The sequence below is a fragment of the Pelodiscus sinensis genome, chromosome 14, assembly GCF_052426305.1.
Source record: "Pelodiscus sinensis isolate ZL-2025 chromosome 14, ASM5242630v1, whole genome shotgun sequence".
Taxonomy (NCBI): domain Eukaryota; kingdom Metazoa; phylum Chordata; order Testudines; family Trionychidae; genus Pelodiscus; species Pelodiscus sinensis.
In genome coordinates this window covers 21,707,281-21,715,208 of record NC_143065.1, presented here as the reverse complement: position 1 = coordinate 21,715,208, position 7,928 = coordinate 21,707,281, and the positions used below count along the sequence as shown (strand labels likewise).

Genomic DNA, 7,928 nt, shown 5'->3' with positions numbered 1-7,928 from the left:
GGGCTACCGCAGACAGATGGGGGCCAGGCCCAGGTCACCACAGCCAGATGGGGGCCATCTCCAGCCCCTCCCATGGGAGATAGAGGCCGGATCATGAGGCCTACCCTAGATAGGGGCCAGGGACAGGTCACCACAGCTAGATCAGGGCTGGGCCCAGATCAGGTCTATAGCAGCTCGACGGAGGCCCGGCTGGGCCATTGCAGTCGCATGGGGTCTGGGCCAGGATCACCATGGCTGGACAGGGGCCAGTTCCACCCCCCACTACGGCAGGAGCAGGGCTGGAGCCAGGCCACCGCAGACAGATGGGGGCCACTGCAAGCTCTTCGCAGTAGCCCAGATGGAAGTGTGTTCATGCCTCCCCTACAGCGCACCCACAGCTGACCCCTTTAACCTGCCTGCCTCCTGGCTGCTGTTGCCAGCGCCAGCCAGCCTGCAGCAGAGCAGAGTGCCTCAGCTGGCTCAAGCACCCCAGTTGGTTCTTGCTAGAGTGCAGCTGGTTCTTACCAGAACAGCGCACCAGGGCACATAGCTTTACTTTCATCTGTGCCTGCACCTTATTCTGCTCCATCCCTGAGCTCATCTCAAGTTCCAAACCCCTCAACCCCACCCCCACTGCTTGAATTTTATAAGTGCCAATACGAAGGTGCAGTGTTGCACATCACCTCCATACTGGTGCACATAACAAAATTCATTCTGCACATGGCAGGGGGGAAGACTGGTTGGCAAACCTAATTTTTGCATTTATCTCCCACATTTCCACTGTGAAAGTTTCCAACTATGGTTCTACAGGGACATCTTTTCGAGTGTAGACAAGGCCTGAGCGTGTCCACACGGTGATGGAGGGGAGGAGGCTGCATCGCTTTCACGCGACGTGTAGAATGCAAAGGGAGACAACGTCCGGCTGCCCCGAACGGCGAGTCCGCACCCTTAGGACTACAACTCCCGTGATGCTTGGGGCTGCCCTGGGCTCAGAGAGAGGGCGCGCAGGCGCAATGACCGGGTGGCGGAGCCTGAGGAAGCAGCTTCGCTGAGGAGCGGCGGAGGACGCTGGGTGCCTGCGGTGCCGGGGTGAGTCTGTGGGGCAGGTGGCGGCGGGCGCGGGTTGTTTGTGGGCTGGGCCCGGCCCTGGTGGGGAGGGGCCCAGCTGGGGGCAGCGGACAGAGCCCCCCGGCGCTGGAGACGCGGGGTGGGCAGCGCCGAGCCTCGGGCGCGGCTCTCGGGCGGGAGCGGCGCGCCCCGCAGGCCGGGGCAGGAGGAGCGTCTCGGGGCGTCCCCACAGGCGGGGGAAGGGTTAGGTCGGGCGGGGGAGCTGCCCCTTCGCTGGGCTCCGGCAGCGTCACCGCTCCACGCCCCGGGGAACTTCCTCCTTCCTTTGTCAGTGCGCCCAGCCCCGCGGGGAGTCCCTGCCGCGCTGCCTTATCTGCCCCCCGGCTCCTCCGCCTGCCCCGGCCACTGGATTTCCTCTGGCGCTGGCAGCGCAGCAACGTGCCCGCTCTCTCCTCCTCCCGCCCCTGCCCAGCCCTCTGCGGCTCGCCTTGTAACTTGCTCTTGTTCGAACATGCAGCCTTGAGGAGCCCGGGGTTGTGCTGTGTGCTCGTTTCTGAAGCCACTCGGGCCCTCTCCTGGCCTCGGATGTCTTCAGGCACGGCCCCCTGGTCTGCTGCTTTCAGATCTGCTGCTGAGTTCTGTTAGCTAGTGGGAAATAAACGTCCTGTCTGCAAAGTTTCTCCAGGTTGATAAGTTTCTAGCGAGGTAGCCAGCACCGTTAGCCTTGTTTCGGTGAAAACAACAAGGAGTCTGAAGGCACCTAAAAGACTAACAAATAGTCTTTAAGATGCCACTAGATTCCTTGATGTTTCATGTTGATTATCAAATACTCAATAAACCAGGATATGTGCAAAACTGACGGGGGGGGGGGGGGCGGGAATCATGAAGTTCCTGTGTCATTCACACCTGCATTTTGGAAGTGTATTGCTTTTGTGTACTAGTCTTGGATGCATGTGTGTGTTACTTACAAATGTAATAAAATAATCATTACAGGTCAAAACATTAGGCTTGTGCTTGGTGTAATATTTTCCTGAGATGTAAAGAAGGCCTTGAAATGACTTTTGTGAGAGAAGTTTGTGGGGTGACTTTTAAATTTTTTTTCTTTAGAAAAATTTGAGTCCTGTTTAGCTTAACTCCTTTTTCATGGTGCTCTGAAATCTTGGTGTTTTAAAATATCTATTTAGCTTAGTAGCATTTTGAAGAAAGTAAGCCTTGGTTAAAAAATTAGGCCTCCTCCATCCCTTCAAGTCAATCATTGGAAGCTAAACAATGTCTTGAGCCACTTGTCCACCAAAACTATGGAAAGGGCATATCACAATTTTTAAAAATACTCTTTAGATTATATTTAATATATGTGAGTACCAGTACTGAAGTTAGCTTTCTTATTGTTTTGAAGACCTGAATTCAAACACTTATTTTTCTGCCTTCCCAAATAGCAGGTATGTGTTACCCTTCTGTCAGTAGTCCGACTGATGGTATAAAATCATTACAATTTACACACCCATAGTACAGAGGTTCCAGTATCTAGGAACACCTGTAGTACGAAGGAGGAAGCAGCTCTGCCCGTTGTTGCCATCTCCCAGTTGAAGGAATAGTATGGTGCAGAGCTGCTTCTATAGTCGGGGGGGAGGGGGAGGCAGAGGCAGAGTGGGACAGTGCCCAGGGGTGTTGGGGGATGCAGCACCGCATCTGCCCCAGAAGCAGTGTGTCAGGTTAGCACCTTACCCCCTCAAGCTCAGACTCTGCAGTTTTCCCCTAAAGACCTGGCAAAATCTTAAATCTGGTATACTGTAGTATTTCCTTGGGTTGCCAGATTAAAGAGGTTTAAGTGTTCTTGATAAAAGTTGGCCTGCAGAATCAGAACTTTCCAAACTTGTTTTGTACATGTTCTATGATTTAAAAACTACGCTTATAGTTACTTTTTAGAAGGCTGTTTTCCAGTGAATGCTTTTCTGGAATACTCATGACTAACAAAAGGTTAGGTACTATGTAGAGTGTCAATGTAAGTCTTCCTGCAACGAAAACTTAGTCTCATGAGGCTGTGTTCAAACAGGAAATAGGTCCATTATAAAGGTATGTTTACATCAAGACAAACTTGAATGACAAGGCTCAGTGGGCCCCTTTGCTGTGTAAATGTACATATGTGTTTCTGTATGCTCTAATATTCTCATGAACAAAATTTACTGTGTTGGCTTCCAAAAGATAAAATGTGACCTTTAATATATACTGAAACATGCTATTAAGTTTGTTAGAAAAAAATAATTCTAGAGGAAGGCAAAAATAAATATTTAAGATTTTTTTTTTAAACAATTGTCGTGTGGCAAAGTTTGATGATATTTGGGTAATCCTAGAATGTCATTTAAAGCTGGAAAAGAGAGAGTAAAAAATTCAGGTAGTAGTATTCAAACAGCTGTGTTTACAATACCTTGTTGCAATAGAAACGAGAAAAGAGTATCTGGGGAAACAAACATTATTCTAGAAGAGGTAATTTCACAATGATATGCCTTAGAGCAAATTTACTTGAATGCTGTTAATGTATCTTATACCATTACATTTTGCGAACTGTGTATATAGATTTTTGATATACGGAAGCCTTAATGGGATGGATAATTTGGCATGAGCTAGTCCTTTAGAATTTGAAAGGCATCGTCTTTTGCTTTTCATTCTGTTGTTGGGCTACTAAGCATGTAGGATGAATTTTAAATAGTTTGGTAACTGCTAAAACTTGTCTTGATATTCTAGATGAAAAGATAAAAAGGGAGCTTCTTAAAATGAATTTCCTTCCCTCCCTCCTTTTTTTTTTTTTCAGGCTGTGTGTGAATTGTCAACACTAAATAAAAAGGAAAATACAATATAATGTCTGTCTGGAGAATGAAAACTAAAGCATAGTGTCTTTTCTGTTTTTGTTAGAGGATAACATTGCTTCTGAAAATGCTACAGTATATGAGCAGGAAGTCTTTAAGTGTGTTACACACCTGTAACCTTAGCATGGGATTTCTGTCACAGGTGCTCCTACCTTCACAGGGCAGTTGGTAGCTGCAGGATTTTAGGTAGTTTTGTGTCAGGGCTTTTAAGGAAAAATTTCTGGTATGCTTATCTTTCTATTCCCCAGTTCAATGTCTGGCATTTATCTATGATCATACCTTTGCCCTTTGGCTAACAAAGGCTTACAAATCTGGAAATTTGTAGTGGGTTGTGCTGAAGAGCACAGCTCCTTCACTTGCTTTCTCCAGAAGCTGTGTGTGTGTCATTTCTATAGTGTTTTCAGCCCAATAAAGGAAACCCAGACTACGTCTAGACTGCCCCCTCTTGTGCAATAAAATGCTAATGAGGCAAAGCATGGAATATCGCCACGTCTCATTTGCATAGATAATGAGTCTCTGTTTTTGCACAAGAGGCTTTTGCGCAAAAAGGAGCCGTCTAGATGAAGTTGTGTAGACGGCTCCTTCCTGCTCAAAAGCCTCTTGCGCAAAAAAGACCCCAATTAATTATGCAAATGAGGCACGGTGATATTCTACGCTTTGCCTCATTTGCGTATTTTTTGCACTAGAGGGGGCAGTCTAGACATAGCCCCAGTGTTCTTGAAGCAGTCTTCTGTGGGACTTTTCATATCTGTAATGCTATCTGCTAGGTTATTTTGCTGTTCCGTCCTATTTATATGATTCTATGGAATGGGTGATTGCATTTTTAAGAAATAAGCGTCCAGGTATAGGATCTTATTGGACAAAATTATCTGAATTATGTAAAACAACCCAGTACTGTGCTCACTTGACATCTTTATTAATGCTGTGTATTTATGGACTGAAAACACAAGCACAAAGGCTACGTCTAGACTGGCATGATTTTCCAGAAATGCTTTTAACGGAAAACATTTCCGTTAAAAGCATTTTCGGAAAAGCACGTCTAGTTTGGCCACGGACGCTTTTCCGCAAAAAAGCCCCGATCACCATTTTCACGATTGGGGCTTTTTTGCGGAAAACAAATCTCAGCTGTTTACACTGGCCATTTTGTGCAAAAGTTTTGCCCAAACGGGACTTTTGCCCAAACGGAAACAGCATAGTATTTCCTCAAAAAGCACTGATTTCTTACAGTAGGAAGTCAGTGCTTTTGCGGAAATTCAAGCGGCCAGTGTAGACAGCTGGCAAGTTTTTCTGGAAAAGCGGCTGATCTTCCGGAAAAACTGGCCAGTCTAGACACAGCCAAAAAGTAAAAAGTGTTATGCTGAAGAGCCAGTAGCTCTTATTAATGCACAGAAATAAATAGCAGCTGTTGGGCAATACAGATGGTTCCAAATGTAATCTTTGGTGGAAATTAATGTGCCACAGGACTACTTGTTAGTAAAATTACAGACTGACATGGCTACCCCTCAGAGTTTTTGTAACATCTGAGTTTGCGATTACATGTGAGGGATTCCATTTGCTTACAAAGGTATCTGTTAGTTTGAACAAAGATGTATATACTCTTGCCTGAGGTCATTTGACAGGATCGATGGCATAATGTGTGTAAGTTTCATTATAAGGTGAATTGCATTTTCTTCAACTATGTCAAAATTTTGAATGAGAAAAACCCCAACTTGCACTGTAGACAAACTAGAGTGCTATAATCCAATCTGGGAATCCATCTAATGCAGGGCTACTCAACACATGGCCCATTTGTTTGCAGCCCGTAGTGTGGCTTGGGTTTACACGGCTCAAGACGCGGCCCTCAGGTGGGAGCCAAAACAAAAAAAATAGCCATTATAATGGTTTTCTGTTGACATGTGTTTTAATAGTTAAATTCCTGGACTATTATTTCCTATTAAAAGTGCAGTCATATGGGTGGAAATCAAGTAAATATTGCATTTTATTAATATAAGCAGAATTGACCTTAAATGGGGGCCTGTGTGTTGTGTAGTCTTGCCTTAATCTTTGTATTCGTGCCGGTCAGTGTGAAAGAAGCTATTTGCATGTACAGGCAGTCCCCGAGTTACGCGGATCCGACTTATGTCGGATCCGTAGTTACGAACGGGGCTTTTCTCGCCGCGGAGGACTGGAGCGGCGGGACGCCCAGATGAGCCGCGGTCCTGCTGCCCGTGTCCTCCAGGGCGAGAAAAGCTGCTCCCCATCTCCCTGGTCTGCTGGTCAGCAAAGCCTCAGAGGACGCCCACAGCGGGACAGCCGTGGCATGTCTGGGCTGTCCCGCTGCAGGCGTCCTCCGCGACTTTGCTCCGCGTCTCCCTGGTCTGCTGGGGGGGAGGGGTGCAGCTAGTGCCGCCTCACCCCCAGCAGACCAGGCTTTTCTGCCCACGACGCCTGGGGTAGAGCAGCTGGGGCGCTGCTGGGTTGGTCCCACAGCACTGCTCCTCGGCACTACTGGACCAACCCGGCAACACCCCAGCTGTTCTGCCCCAGGTGTCCTGATTCAGCCACTGCTGGTCAGTTTCAGCAGCGGCTGAATCAGGACACTTGGGGCAGAGCAGCTTGGGTGCTGCTGGGTTGCTCCAGTAGCGCCGAGGAGCGGTGCTACTGGAGCAACCCAGCAGTTATGCCCCGGGCGTCCCCAAGTCAGCCGCTGCTGAAACTGACCAGCGGCTGATTACAGGAAGCCTGAGGCAGAGTTGCTCTGCCCCCGGCTTTCTGGAATCAGCCGCTGATCAGTTTCAGCAGCAGCTGACTTGGGGACGCCTGGGGTTCTTAAGTTGAATCTGTATGTAAGTCAGAACTGGCATCCAGATTCAGCCGCTGTTGAAACTGATCAGTTTCAGCAGCTGCTGAATCTGGATGCCGGTTCCGACTTGCATACAGATTCAACTTAGGGACTGTAGGTTTGTTCTTATCTTGTACATAACCCGGGGACTGCCTGTATATGCAACCACATTTAAGTTGCAGCCCTCGGCATGTGTTGTGAGTATCATTGAGCCCCCAGGGCTTCCAAATTTGAGTAGCCCTGATCTAATGGATATATATCTCTTCAGACCTTTAAGTGATTCTGGATTGGACTGGCAATGAAGAGAAAATGATTGCCATTTTGGGGCAGGGCACGTGAAAAACATTGGTTGACAGTTTAATTCTTAGTAATAGTAAGTGGTTCTATCACAATCATATATTTACCATAACTCTCCAAAAAATGGCATTCTGGATGATTCAGCTGAAAGGCTAAGGCTTGAATGGCTCTAAGTAATAGTACATAGTACTATTAATGAGGGATCACACAACGAGAATCTTCAACTAAGAATGTGCTGGAATTCATATTGCCCTTATGTCACTTTAAAATAGACTTCTTGTTTCTTCTAGTTTTGCAAATGAAGAAGTTAATAAATTTTGTTTAAAGAGTTAATGTGGCGTTCATAAATGGTTATGCGTATTCGGTATTCCTATGTGTTGAGAGTTAAAGTTGCTGGTATTGTAAGATTTCCATGGGGAAAAACTTTAGATTAGGCTCCATTAAGCAGCTGGAAATTATTTCAGTCTCTGATTGATGGTGGAATGCTGATAAACTCTGCATGTGAACCTCCCTCTTCCTGGCAATTTAGATTGTCCAGGGGCTGATTTGGAAGAAGACTCTGGAGTAAAGTGAACTCTGCAAGCTTGCTGGCCAAATCCAGCCCTGTTTGTTTTTGTGTTACTTCTTCTATTTTAAAATCTGAGCTTAAAAAAAATAGTGGACTTCAGTAAAGCTTCAGATTTAATTTTCAACTCACCCTCACAAAACTCTGATTAGTTTCTCAGGGCCCTAATATTTTTCTATCTTTAAAGGTACTGGAAGTAAATTTCTCTTGTTTTTCTTTGAAGGAAAAACAAAATATAAGGTCTTGTTAAGCATTTTGTTCCAATCCACACTTAACGAGAATACACTTGAAGAATAATTCACATGTTGATGTGAAAGTGGCTGAAAGTCCTTCA

General features: G+C 46.3%; 1 protein-coding gene across 3 annotated transcripts in view; it reads left to right on the top strand.

The window, feature by feature from the left end:
- Window positions 1-919: 919 nt before the first annotated feature.
- Window positions 920-7,928, top strand: part of LOC102444907 (tropomodulin-3) — a 53,959-nt gene continuing 46,950 nt past the window's right edge. The window contains exon 1 of one of the 3 annotated variants that reach the window (XM_075897250.2): window positions 920-1,060. The gene's annotated coding sequence lies outside the window, so the exon portion shown is untranslated. Of the gene's footprint in view, window positions 1,069-7,928 lie in introns of all 3 variants that reach the window. The other 2 variants (XM_089782030.1, XM_075897249.2) reach the window with 2 other exon arrangements.